General features: G+C 40.5%; 1 protein-coding gene across 4 annotated transcripts in view; it reads right to left on the minus strand.

Moving 5' to 3' along the window:
* Window positions 1-15,296, minus strand: part of MARCHF1 (membrane associated ring-CH-type finger 1) — a 145,644-nt gene that overhangs the window by 12,605 nt on the left and 117,743 nt on the right. The gene's annotated exons all lie outside the window — the stretch shown is intronic.

The following is a 15,296-nucleotide window of genomic DNA, read 5'->3' on the forward strand; positions in this document are numbered from 1 at the left end:
TGAAATGACAGCTCAAGTCCAGGTCAGTTAGTTTGCTGGATATTAGCAGCATTGAAGTCATGCAGAGAACTGGGGTTCAAAGAGGACATTCTGAGAAGGCAGCACATGATTGCACAGAGAAAGGGCAAAAGATCATTCTGAGAAATGTCATTTGTCCTTTCCACTATTTTCAAATGCCTGTGCATTTTCCACATGTTCCTGAAGTTCTTACCATGGGAATTCTAAGGGTGTTGAACAATAAAATCATATTTGTTTGCTTATAAAAAATAATGGCCTTTAAAACAATTATTCGACTGCAAAGAGCTAAAAATGCACCAAGAAACTGTCAAGATTCTTGTAATAGCATTGATCCCTGCTGCAAAGATAAGCTCCCCAACATATGAACAATGGTGACCATCTCTCTTGGCCATATGGTTGAAGATGCAGAAAGTGAAATGTGTTTCCACTTATCACATTTCCTAATCTGAGCTAACAGCTTTAATTAAACTCCAAGCTTTATACCTACCAACACTTCATAGATGAAAATAGGGACATGCTTACGTGTGAGTAGCTTGAGACAGGGTGGGGCTTGGCAGACAAGCTACATGGCCAGTTGAACCAGGGCATGTAAGGAACGGGAGGACTTACACCATGGGTCCTCAAACTACGGCCCAGGGGCCGGATCCGGCCTGCCATGACCATTTATCTAGCCCACCTCAGAGGTTTTCAACACACTGTGTGCACACCCACCTGCCCCCCCCCCCACACACACACACAGGGAGGCAGTGGCTTGCTTGTGAGATCATTTTGGACTTGCTCAGAGAAAATGATCTCCAAGTGAGCAAGCCGATGCATCGTGCGCCTGTCCCTGCCTCCGAGCCTCACCGCACGCGCCTGCCCACCCCCACCCGCACACCCAGCCCCACCCCCGCCCAGCACTTGCACCTTTCAACTGGCTCCCTGATGAAAAAGTGTGAGGACCCCTGACTTGCACAAGCCAGACTTAAATGTGCTACAAGCAGGGGCACTGGAGAATGTAGCTCTGTCCATCTTTTTAGGCAGACCAACCCAACCAAATGATGAGTACACTGATTGCAACACAGTTATTCATTAGATTGCGCACTTTTCCAAATTTAGCAATAACTAAAAATTTTACTGAGTAATACATGAAAACATGCTTTTTTATGGGAAATTAGTATTCTAAGAAAATTGGGTAGACAAATGTATACAATGTTCATGCAGTCCTTAAAAACAGCACCGGAACTGGATGAAATGGCTATGATAGAAAACATGCAAAACTAAAATGGAAGATGGATACATTTATGAAAAGGAGTGAGATAAGCTAAACTACATGGCAGCAAACAAAGACAAGACACACACATATATGGACTATTCTGCATTTATACCACTTAAAGATATTGGTCTTATTTTACAGCTGAGGATCACTGTGCCACAACACTTGAAATCAGACACAGTATATATCCTATCAGTTAGGTGTTTTATATTAGTATACTCTAAGTATACCAGATAGCATACTGGTAGCCAATTGGCCTCCTTCTCATATGTTTGCTGCCTGCAAGGCGCTTCAGCATGCTTCCTTCCCTTGCAATCTGAGTAAGATGAAAAGCTGTGGACCACATGGGAGGAGACATGGGGAAAGACCACAGTAGGGAGCTAAGCTGTAGTAATTCCACTTGTTGTTAAATCTCTGTGCATAAAGGCAAAGCCAAGTCTAAGATGGCATATTCCCTCTCCCTTTCTAAGCCTTTTGCTAAAAGGAACCAGGATCAGGATTTAATTTGTGCAGCCTCTAGGATGGAAAAGGAAGAAATCGCATGCAGTGAGTTTTCTGTCCTATGATTTCCTGATGTCACAGGCCAGACAACTCACTGGATGAGGTTTCTCTTTCTTTCCATCCAAGAGGCTGCACAGCTTTGCAGTTTGTTCTGAAACCAAAGGTAATGCTGATGGCATGACATTGTGTTTGTTTTAAAAAGAACACAAAAGGTTTTGGCTCAGGATTTGGAGCTTATGTGATACCACTTCAGGGTTTGAAAATGACAGGGAGGGAACAGGTTGCTACCATATAATAAGAAATCCTGGTGGCAGGGAAGGCACAGAACTTGGTCCATAAGCAACCTTTCTGTTTGGCTTCCTTCTTAACAGCAAAAGGTAAATAATGCTTTATGTGCTTTTCTTAAATGCACTTTCTTTGTGAACTCAACATGCAAACAAAAATGATGTGAAGCAAAGCTTGCTCTCAGTATTGCTGAATTATCATGCGTGACCTGGATTCTCTGAGTATATACCCTTTCTGTGATTTATTGACCCACTTTCTGGTGGCAAACATTGTATGCCTATTTAGGTATGTATATGTGCATAGGTCAGGGGTGAGAGGCACTGTTATTCCTTACATGCCAGGCCCCTCTCTGAATAGAAGCCTCCATGTAGGGTGGTCACTAACACATTGCTAAAAAAGAAGAAATACATCATCAAAAGAGGGCATGACTTGCATGCTGTTTGCATATGCATATTATATATATATATATATATATATATATATATATATATATATATGAGGGAGGGAGGGAGGGAGGGAGGTGCAATTTTAGAAATAACAACTATACTTTAAGCACATAAGAAAAGCCATGCTGGATTGGACCAAAGGTCCATCCAGGCCAGCAATCTGTATGCAGAGTTGCTACAGGATCCCTCAAGCAGGAAAGTGCAAGCCCTCCACACACTCAAGCATTTTAGCAATTGGTGTGTGCAGACATGCCACCCCTGGTGAAAGCGGCAGCACATATTTCAACACAGTGCAAAAGACTGGCCTAGTTACTTGTCTGCCTGCAGCTCAGTCTGCTGGTCAGGAAGCGTTGATGGACGGCTATGGTGCAGTGTCAAACTAGGACTCAGGAGACCTGGTTCTAGTCTCCCACAGGCACAAATCACACTGGATACCTCTGGACCAGTCACAGAATCTCAGTCTAATGTGAGATTGCTGTGAGACTAAAATCTAGAAGAGAAAGATTATGCAAGCTGCCTTGAATTCCTTGCAGGAATACAACAGGATATCAATAAAACAAGTAAATAATAAAGCTCAAGGCCCCAGCTTTTCCTCCTTGAGTTTAAACCAAACCTGGATTGAGGAGCCCATCAAACTGAGGGGACAGCCTTCTGCCAGCTCTCCAAAATAGGGGGCGTTGTCTAAAGTTGGACAGCTGGCCACCCCCACCTCCATGCTATTCTGAAGTGTTAAGAGACACTAAGACGTTGATCTGTACAAGCTATTTTTGTTCACAGGTATGTAGTGAGGAGACTGCACTGTAGGAACAGGCAGCTATCATATATTAACAGATTAGCATCAACTATCCATTTATTGCCAAAAAATGAATAATAAAAATACAGCTCTCTGTTCAGTATGAAAAGGATCCTCACAACTGGATATGATGCTACAGAATTAGTTTAACTTTAAAAGCTTTAATACATGTTTTCCCCTGAGCCCCAAGTTGTTCTATTTAATGACATGAAAGCCAACAGAGAAAAAAGAGAAGCTCTGTGCCTTTGTGCACACCGGTGAAATATCTGACCTCAGATATTACTGGGAATGACAGTGATTTAAGGTAGGCTATGCCAGAGCTAGAGCTTACCATTGGAAAGAAAACGCTCAAACTGGTTGCCTTGACAACACACACTGTCTGTATTGAAAATTAAAGGAAACATGGGCCTCTCCATTATGGCAAAGCATTGCAAAGCATCCACCAAATTAGGTGCAAAGAAAACTAATTCTACAGCAAATCAGTGTTGTCTGTCCCAAGCAATACCAGCTATCACTTTTTATCATGATCCTTGTTATAAAACTGATGAGAAAGCAGAGGGATTTATAGTAACTCAAAGTAATAGCAGAGCAACAACAGCAATACATTATGGTGGTGATTGTTCAAAAGTTTCCTGTTTCTCCCAGGAAACTGGGCAGACCACTTCAAGTTCTATGAGAAACCTGAAGCACTGGGGGAAAATGAAGAGAATTTTAACAGAGATGAGCCTGATTTCTCAGCAACAGCATTCCCTGCGGGGAATAACTCTTTAGAGAAGCAGCAATGCACGGCATGGTTTTAAATAATGAGAGTAAATAAGAGTGATCAAAGTGAAGGTATGTTTTAAAACAAGACATCAATATCATTCAACATCCCTGCTTTTCTGTAGCTTCCACTAACAAAGGCTTAATTTCCTCAAAAAACACTGAATTCTGAAGCAGGCTCCCCATTACATTCTTACACTGCTTTATTTGCTGCCCTAGTATTAGCAACTTCAGGGTATTAACTGAACATAATTTCAAACAGAGCATAAAATTAAATTGACTGAATTTCAGTAATGAGGATGATTTAAAAAGTCTGGGTTTCTTCTGCCTTAATCATTGTTTCATTTACTGTGTAATGGAATGGCACTCTCAAATAAATAGGAATTTCCACCATGATACTAGGGGCCAGTATAGACATAGTACTCCTGACCATCATTAAACTAGAGTTCTCTGCATTGTTTAAACCCTGTGCAATCAGTGTTTTCAGATCTGTAGAAAACCATTGGTATTTAGCTGAATGCAGCTACAGTTTCCAACCTTGCCATCAACATAAGCAGCTTGGAGGTTGAAAGGGTGGGCATCCCCATCTGCTGTCTTCATTTAGAGTTTTTTGAATGCTAGAAGTGGGCTAATCAGAGCAGGACTGAACATTCTCCTCCCTTACCACATCTTTTACAGAACACTAAATCTATCACCATTTCTAAATGTGTTAACTGTTTCTTATGCAACAAAACTGGCCATAGGCAGAACTGGGGTGAAGCATCTTTGCAGCTCGTGAGTTGTATTCCCTGGGGCCTAATGTTTTGGACCTGAGTGCCAGAGATAGTAGCACCTTTGCAACAGTGGGTGAAGTCAGATCTGAAGTGTGTAGGTTATTCATCAGATCCACATGCAACACACTCTCATACATAACTTACACCCAGTCATTCATGCAAACACATCCATTTTCACAAGCCACATGTAGACGTACAGAGAGCCAGTATGGAATGGTGGTTAGAGTGTTGAACTGGGCACTCAGGAGATGATCCAGGTTCTAGTTTCCACTTGGACACAAAGCTCACTGTATGACTTTGGACTAGCTGCTTACTTTCAGCCTAAACGACATCACAGGATTGTTGTGTAAGGATAATATGCAGAGAAGAAGGACTATGTTAGTCACCCTGAGCTTCCTGCCAGAGGGGGAAAAAAGCCAGGATAAAAGGGACAACACCCACCCTCTACTCTGCTACTGCAACCTTACTGCACAGAAATCAAGTAATTTAACTGCTGCATGGGACCAGCCCACAAGCTGGAGGTTCTTTAACCTTGCTGTGGAATCTGAAATGCTTTAAAATGAGTTTTAGATTCTGAGTTACACCTCTAAGCTTTAATTGATTGATTGATTGATTGATTAAAACATTTTTATGCCGCCCCCATCGCAACAAAGCCTCGGGGCGGCTCACAACAAAAATAATGATGAATGTTGCTGCAGATATGGCAAGCATAATTCAACAGTTTCCAGATGGTTCTCCCAACTGTTTTTTGCTGCTAGTGGTTTCTGATCTCCTTTGTTCATTTCAGGATGGGTCATTCTCCTACAGTGGTGGGCTGTTTCCATCAGCATAATTTTAAAAAATCTACTTCCACCAGAGTTCAATTAATTCGCTTTTTGGAGGGGGAAAAATTATAAAACAAATCCTTAATACAATTCCATTTGTATTTATGGTCTGCAGTAACTTAAGATTACACAATTATTACTAGTGATAGAATACACATTGTCACTGATGCTTGCTTGTGTTTGCCGAATGTTTCATGTGCTTTCAAATGATGGGGCGTATAGAGCAATCCTATGTAAGTCTATTCAAAAGTCTCACTGAATTCAATGAACTTACTCTCATCTAAACAGGCACCTCCCCCTACCCGCCCCTTCATCAAGTGCTAGATTTAGCTCTAGCTTTGCTAGAAACTACTTCCACTGTGGTGTTATTCTGCATAAACATGTTGCACTGTTTGTAAATCTGAATTTTTCTTACTAATGAATCTCATTAGTTTTACTGTATAATGCATCTCAGTTACATAGTGAACATGGGGTCTTTAAAATTGTTTCGCTGATGCAAGTTAATGCTTTAGAACACACATTCCGGACTATTTAGAATACCTGGCTATTCTAAAATGACATTCTCCCTGTTGTTACATACTAGATGGGTGGTCCTTAAGCCATTTTTTAAAAAGCATGTTTTCTGTTGGTACCATGAACTTAGTCTGCTGCGACCTAAACACTTTCTTTCTTTTGCAGTTATTGACACTAATTGCCTGCTGCCTCAGTTTGTCTGTGTGAAATGGATTTCCTCCTCTCCAACCTACTGGGTTGTGGGGCCTCAAAAGGTGCCTGGAGATAGAGATTGGATCAGCATAGAAAATTCCAGTTTGTATGCTGAGTGCCCTCCTAGCACAGGAGTTCCTACACCACTTGGAGCTTCTGGAAATACAGTCAACCCAATTCCTCCAAAGAGAATGCAGAATTGCCTGTGTATATGTGGAACAAATCACCAGAAATGTGCAAGAAAATATCCTTGTCAACAGTGAGCTCTATATGCAAATTGGAATTCCAAAATGTCAAACTCTAGTCTTCCTTTGAATACACCATAATTTCAAAGAAATATTACTATATTCCCTCCGCAGATAAAAATAGAAGCATATATTTCAGAGGAAATAAAAAACCTCAGAGACTAACTGTCATTAAATAAACATCAGCAAAAAATTATGAAAAGTAATTTGAAAAGTACTCATAGCATGATGCTTTGGGGAAATCTGTTGGATGATATATTGCTATGTTTATGCACATTTTAATTTTCTTGTCCATACCATATGGATTCATAGGAGCATGTTGTCCTTGTTTTGATAGTGCTTCATGCTTCAAGTATGTACATGAAATGCAGCTTTCTACAGTATTGATGTACACTTTAAAAACAGAAAAAAGAGAGGAGAGGCAATGGATTTCTCTTGTGGGTGTGGTGATATGGACTGAGGAATGCAAGTCAATAGAAAAACACTAGGACAAATCTCTTCTTGCTGATGCCAGAGTGTAGGGCATGGAATAATCAATTCAAGTTGTGACAAGCCAGATTCAGGCTGGACATCAGGAAAAGCTTTCTCACTGTCAGAGCAATAAGACAGTGGAAACAGCTGCCTAGAGAGGTGGTGGGCTCTCCCACTCTGGAGACATTCAAAAAGAAACTGGACAGCCATCTGAATGAAATGATGTAACTTGGTGTCCTGCAACAGCAGAGGGTTGGACCCAGTGCCCTTCATGGCCCCTTCCAACTCTACTCTTCTATGATTCTAAATCTTGTTACTTTGATGCTATGCATAGTATTAACAAAGCAACTTTCTACAGGCAACTGAAGTGAGAATTTTTCAGATACACAATGGGAAAGCACATTAAAGTATTATTATAAAGTCATTATTACCAGTAATAAAAGAAGAAGGAGAGGAGAAGATGATCAGATACAAAAATCTACTTTTCCCGTAGGAACGTGCTCACCCACTGCCATCATTAGCTGAGGCATTGCTCTGGCATCAGAAATATGGTAGGTAGGGCCTCGGAACATGCTTTTCCAGTTATTATACCCAAGCTATTTATTCACAGTGGCCCACCTGCTCTCCTCTTCATTAGCATTTGGTATATTTTTAAAATCTTCTTGTTTTGCTGTGCCTTGGGATTGGGTTCCTTTTTTCCTTTTCTTACTATCTCCCTTTTCTTCCCGCTCTTCTCTGTGGCTTCAGGGTGGATTGCTGTGTTTATATATTTGGAACACTTTAATAGATTTTTCATTGTTTGATTTGTTTTCAAACTGATGTTTTGTTAATGGACTAGTGATTGAAAGAAGTTTGTTAAAATAAATAAAAGGGAAGTTTTAATTCAGATAGAAGTCCAAAAACATTCATTGATGTGCACATATGCAAATAGATCAAATGCTAAACTGATATTTCATTCACTACTTTGTGCAAGCAAGAGGGTGGTTCGTACAGGTTCCTTAAGTACAATAGGACAGTGCTGATTTGTGACAAAACTTAATTGTCTGACACTGTGACCTAGACACAACTCCGTTTAATGGCTATTCTGTACAGATTTACCCGGTAAAGGTCTGACATACTTCAACTTTTTTGAGACTAAGTAAGATAGGCATGTGTTTTTGGTCTGAAACATAAAAGCTCAGATTTTTTTTTCATCTATCTATCATGATAAAATAATTTCCTCTTAATGGCAAAGCCTACTTTTCTGATAACTATGGAGGCAGACAGTTGGATAACAATCTGAGTTTAGGTTCAATGTAATTAACAGCTATAACATTCCTTGGGAATGATACAAGAATGTATGATAAAGTCAGCTGCAGTGGAAACAAACTTCAATTATCTGGTAAGGTTACTGGCTATCAGAGCGCAGGCAGAAGGACATACAATATTTCATCTTCTATTTTATGTTGCAAACATAGAGCTGGTGGTCAGCAAAATGTCCACTCTGTATATGAGAACTTGGACTTTGGTGTAGAACTTATCTCTTTGGAGGGACTTAGCTTTATTTTCGTTAAAAGAATAGGCATCAGTGCTGATAAAGAAATCTGTGAAGAGGCTGAAAAATAATTTAGAAATGTGTATCATTAAAGGAGTGTAAGCCTAGGAAAATCCTTTTATGATGAATAGAAACTGAACAGAATCATTTCTCAGAGAGTGTGTTGTACTTAATGCAAACCTGATACAGGTAACCTTGCCTAAACACAACATTTGTGAATTAAAATCAATGAAGTTTAAGTTGGCTATAACTAACTTAGGTCTCAATGAATTCAGCTAAGATACATAGGTCATGGTTTTTAAGAAGAAGAAAAGATTTATTCACCCAGTTTTCAATGGTTAGCTCCTTCCCCCTACACCACAGCAGAACTCTTTCAGTAGGCTCCTCTGTATGTCTGTATAGCATTTCCAGGAGGCTGGAAGGGTTGGGAGAGCAAGGCAGGAAACTCCAGTTATGTCAGCTGAGTCAAATGTGCCTAAATCTGGATTGAAGCCAAGGTCTTCTGAAGGATTTGCTTTGTTTCCAGCACCTTCATACTAAATACTAAGAACAGCATTTTTACATATACCTCTAGTAAACCATTAGCAACTGAATCATGGTCTTATTTCTAAAATTGTGATGGTTTGTTGTTGAAATAAATGGACGAGAATCTTTTTGAGAATCAAGATGTGAGGAAGGAAACAGATGAGCAGGGAAGCATGCTTATGACAGATTCCTCTCCCTGGGGTAGAAAAAAGACTCCATGATTTACAGCACCCTTCCCCAACTTTTTTTGGACTATTAGACACAAATGTCAAAACTGACTGGGACACTTATGAGTGGAGGTCTTAAATATCTAGAGGGCACCAGGCAGGTAAAGTTGAACTACAGAATTAGGACATACGTAACAACTCAGTGGACGTTTATGTAAAAAGTGTTCTGGCTGTTTCGAGGTTCTTCAGTTCCCTATTGGCATTGTTCTATGAAGGTGATGTGCTTCACTTGATAGGAAAAAGAAACAGGGATCAATGAAGGCTGCTGCCTCAATAAATAAATACCTAGGTGAGATGGTTTCCTGGTATCATTAAAGCTATATACCAGACTCAGTCCTTGGTGGTGGGGAGCTGTAGTTCCACAAGGGCACCAACAAAGCATCTAAAGCTCAAGTTCTACTTTTTTATTTCTTGTGCAGCAGTCTAGCTGGTATCAGTGCCTGCTGAACTTTCAGAAGCCAGAACATTTGCTGAGTAACATGTCCAGTAGCCAGGGTCTAGAAGTTCAGCGTTCTGTAAAGCTCTTTCCCTTCCCTTGGCTACCAGAAGTGAACACATTTATGCAAAATAAGATGGAGAAATCACATATATTGCAAAATGTACAAATGGCAAAACTCAGCTTTTTCTTTCTTTTTAGAACTTATCTCTTTGGAGGAACTTAACTTTTTTTTTTTTTGTTAAAAGATGAAAAATGTATAGGCTTCAAGGCTGATAAAGAAATCTGTGAAAAGGCTGAAAAATAATTTAGAAATGTGTATCATTAAGAGAGTGTAAGCCTAGGAAAATCCTTTTATGATGAATAGAAACTGAACAGAATCATTTCTCAGAGAGAGTGTTGTACTTAATGCAAACCTGATACAGGTAACCTTGCCTAAACACAAAGCAATTTGTGATTTAAAATCAATGGAGTTTAAGTTGACAATAAGCTTTTTCTGTACAAAGAATCTGAATTATCAGAGTACTAAATTTTGTATACAGTACAGACAGGCCTAACATAATAAAAAGGGTAGACTATCATGAAAAGACATGTACATACTAGGAATGGAAAACAGCTACGTGGACAATTTATGTGATTTACACAGTCATACTAGCATATTGAAGTTTTCTCTGAAATTCACCAAAGAAGAGGGTTTGGCAAACTAAGTAGCTTAATATCCAGTGGCAATAGCATATAGTTCACCACCAAATTTGTGTATGCTGGTGCATTTTCCATCTTTTGGCTTCAAGGTCTCTCTAAGGAGCTTCCTCCTTTTAGGGCAACACATATACCCATTATCTCTTTGAACTCAGTGTAGGACACATGCCAGATGAGGAGAAAGGTTCTTTGGGCAAGTCAAAGATTCTGATTGAAAGTTAATTCATTGCCTTGCTGACTGTATCCATTACACATCCACGCACTGCCCTCTGGAAAGTTGCACATTATGGGGTCTTTATAGACTAGATGCCAAAATAAAATTTCCCTTAACTAGCCTCGTGCATTTTGGGGTTTGTGTATAACAGGATAAATCTATGGCAGGAAGATAAAACTACATATTAAACCTAAGCAACAGCATGCAAAGTTCCTGTGGTACTGCCAGCAAAATTTACAGAATCCAGCCAGAAGAATGGACTAACAAGGACCAATGGGCTTTCTCTTTGAGAAACCATCCTGGAAGGTTTCTTTGGATGCAGCATAATGCATCTTACCTAGTCTGAATATTCAGGCAATTGTTTGGTGCTATGGAAGAGGAGAGGAGGAAGCCACGGAACTGTCTGTCTGTCTGTCTGTCTATCTATCTGATATCTTCAAATGGCTGAGAAGGATTAGTGAACAGTTTATAGAGATTACAGAGATAAATTAGGAACATGAAGTTCACATAGGTTCAGGTTTTAGCTTGTATAACTGCCATGGTTAAGGCATATGTGGTTATAAATGAAGAATGTATTAATGGCTGATCAACTCATGAAATTCCCAAGTTCAATGACAAAAAACCTTACTTGGTTTACAAAACAAGCTTCCACTAATTTTGTGATGTGCTCAGTAGGAGTAACAACATTGTACAAGGCAGATGGCAATCTGGCTCTCAAGACATGACAAGCCATCCTGCGTAGCTAGCCATGGTGGGTGGTTGTATTGCCTGAACCTAGACCACTTTCTGCAGGATGGTTTCTTTTTCAGCAGCAAGCCACCTTGACAACCCATTGTTAGTTCTTCAATCTATGAGGAGTTGCCATGTTGTTCAGAATAATTTTATACTTGCTGAACTGCTCAGCAAGAATGGCAAAAATTCCTACCACTCTTTACAATTTTGCCCTTGCTGCTTCCAGTGATAGCCCCTCCACCAGTACCCATGCAGTGCTTTGGAGTGACCATCACTGGTTTTCTTTAATTTTCAGTCCCATGGAATTCTACAACTTTGTTCGTTTTTTAAAACTCTACAAGTGAGTTCTTATGGTGGTCCCCTGTGACTAGTCTTGCTCGGTCACTTCCCTTGCATGTTTCAGCTGTCAAAAGGATCTGTAAAGTGGAGTAGATAACAAGCATAGAAACTGAGACGGTAAGACTGCATATAGGCATATATATGTCAACTGAAAAGCACTTGAAAAGACTGCCAAATAATAATAATGGTAATAATAATAATAATTACAACTAGCACATTTTTGCAGCTGAGATTGTAATTTCCTGACTCCAACTGCTGGAAAGGACACTGGAATAATAGCTGGAGGTCCACAAGTCGAGGAGGGTAAGAACAATCCATTGTCTGCTTTTCAGTTGGGTGCCTTAACTACACATCCCACACTGTGTAGTTTCACTGCAGGGTGCCTTAGTATGTTGGGCAAACTCACCCAGGTTATGAATTTTTGTTCGTACAATCCAAGCAAGCACTGGTGGCTTATATAAGCCAAGGTGGCTTGTTGCAAGCCACAGCACATGCGGGATGAGATCTGCATCATCACCATTTGGCCACGGCTGATTGTGTTCTCTGAACCCAGATGGCGTGGCATGTTAAAGGGTAAAGCAAACCTCAGATAACCGATGGGCTGTTACAGGGTTATTGGAGGGTTGCTTAACTGTCCAACAGCTATGGCACCTGGATTCAGACAGTATAATAACTGTGGCTGGGAAGCAATTAAGAAAATTGTGCCAGGTGCACACTGCAGTTCATAACAAGCCACCAAGGCTAATTTAAACTATGGTGCTTATTTGGGCATAGGATTCTACCACCATGGATTATTTGGCACAAAAATATAACTACAGCTTTTTGAATTGCATGCCAAATAAACAAAATTCTCACAAAATGTCACAAAAAGCAGCATTTTGCAAACTGTAAATGTTTTTGCAGAATGCATTGATTCTCCTGCTTATTTTACATTTTATAATTTGTTTGCTTTTGCCAGTCATGTAAATAGCAAATTTTATGAAGCACTAAAGTTCCACACTGTGACCACACTCTGGGAACTGTATCCAGCAATTCCTCTCACTTCTGACAATTCACTAGCTATTGCTCATACTTTCAAGGGTAGTTTGCAACTGTAAGAGCTGGGAACTCCCTTGCAATAAATGAAAGTCAAGAATCTAATGAATCTGAACCTGCTGTTCCTGGCCAGTTGTAAATTCTGCTCTTTCCTGCAGTCTGTGGAATCATGGCATACATACAGTTCTGAATATACCTTCCTAAAACACTATTAGTAAAAGTACAAGTTAACATTCCAACATGCAAAAGAAACTGTTTCTCCTTTCTTTAAAATAGTGAACAAGGAACCTAATCGGATTGAGTAACTGGGCATTTGGAAACTCTGAATGCAGGAAGTTCTGAACACAGGGAATTTGCTAACAGGGTAACAAATTCAAAAAGACTGAAGAATGTGGACATCTTCATGGAACAGAAGGTTATATATGGTTTTTGAATCCTAAGGGCTCCATTTACAACTCTGAGGGCTTTCCTAAGAACAAATGATTGCTAATAATGGAAGCAATGCAATTAACAAGAAGGGTAGCATGCATGACATTCAAATAATAATGTCAGAAGCTCACAGGATTGGACTAGATGGTGTCAACAACCTGCAACTGATGTTAGGGGAGAAAACACAGGTGTGCTTGGCAAGGAGGCAACCTTCTAGAACAGGGGTCCTCAAAACTTTTTCAGCAGGGGGCCAATGGAAAGGTGCTGGTGCTAGTCGTGGGCCAGAAAGGTGGTGCTGGCGGTGCATGTGGGCCGGTGAGGAGCTGAGGGGGGGCTGCATGCGTGCACTGAGGTGGGGGTGGGGCATGTGGTGAGGCAAGGCATGGGCGGGCAGGTGTGCGCGGCGAGGAGAGGTGAGGCAGGTGCACGAGGCAGTGGCTTGCTTGGAGATCGTTTTCTCTGAGCGAGCAAACTGCTGCCTCCCTGCGCGAGGGGCGAGGTGGGTGGCGGTGGGTGCGCGCATGGGCGCGCGCGCGGCGGGTCCAAATGGGCATGGCGGGCCGGATAAATGGGCATGGCGGGCCGGATCCGGCGCCTGGGCCTTAGTTTGAGGACCCATGTTCTAGAATCACAATGAACAAGGCGAGAATTGCTCACAGAAGAAGGACTGAAAGAGTGGGCTGAACTGTAGAGACCAAAGGGAATGCTAAGGAAGTAAAGTGAAAGTGGAACTTAGCAAAGTGCATGTTACTTGGGAAATGACATGGAAAGGCAAAAGAAACATGTAAAACCTGGTTCTATGGGTTAAGAAATCCAAAATAGTTTATTCGGTGTGAGGGATGCTGACTTCCACTTATTGATTTCAATTACATAGCAAAAGCTTTGGCTGCATCAGATTTGTAGGATCTGTCTCTTTTTGACAGATCTCAAGTCAAAAAGAAACATATAACTCACATTTTAAACTCTGCATAAGAATATGAATGTTTAACATACTTTAATGTCCCTGATGAAGATGAAAACATGTAAAAATCAAAATAATTATAAGGTATAATATTACAGATAGGATGCAACACCATTTTCATGAAGAAGAAAAACCTCATGCAGGCCAACTCACAGACGATCTCTGAGGATATATACAGAACCTTATTTCCCTATGTTGTTAAAGCAGAAGCAGTGTTAATGCAGAACAAGCAACCATATTCTGAACAGGGAGGGAACTGGTTCCCAGGCCCTCTTCTAGAACTGGGAGCCTATGCTTGTGCAATTAAACTAGGGCTTGTTTGAGAGACAGAGATATTTGTGCCTTCCTATGTCCTCTCAAAAATTACAGTCAAAGAGTTACTTGTGCATAGACTAAAAGGAGGGATAGCAAACTGCATAATAACCAAGGACCTTGATACCAGAATCAGCTGGAGCCAGTGCTGCTGCCAAGATTTACAGGAGTTAAAAGAAAGTCAGTAAAGGTACAATACAATGCATGATTAACCAGAAGGAAGTCCAGCAGTTCCTAGCACAGCCAGCTGGGGAATGCAAGGAGGTGAAGACTTCTTTTCCGAGTATGCATAAGATTTGCACCTTAAATGTCATAATCACTCACCATATTGTCAATCCTGGCTATAATTATAAATCACAGAGCCGAAAAGGTAAGGAGCAAACAAAGGTTACTAACAAGAACCTAATGAGCACCAATCAGTTCACCATTTTTATCAAAACAATGCAACATCAGCAGGGCAATATCTTTACAACCAAAAAGCTAAGAAAATCAGAAAACTTTGTAGAATTCTTCTTTCAACAAGATTTAAATAGAAAAAGGAGAGCATGACCGAGAAATGAACAAATCTCCTAGCCTGGAGTATGGAGTAATTTCAGAAATGTAGAACACTTAATTTTAGAATTAAAATAGAATAATTAATTCATAACTCATGATACTGTATACATGGGATGGGTAGTATTGTGTGTGGGGGGTGGGAGGGGCTTGCTACAAATTTGTGAAGGGCCTTCCAAAATGACTCCTGGCCCTGAATAGAAAGGCAAAATACTGAACTGAT

This window comes from Varanus komodoensis, unplaced genomic scaffold, assembly GCF_004798865.1.
Source record: "Varanus komodoensis strain SLA01 unplaced genomic scaffold, ASM479886v1 scaffold21, whole genome shotgun sequence".
Taxonomy (NCBI): Eukaryota; Metazoa; Chordata; class Lepidosauria; order Squamata; family Varanidae; genus Varanus; species Varanus komodoensis.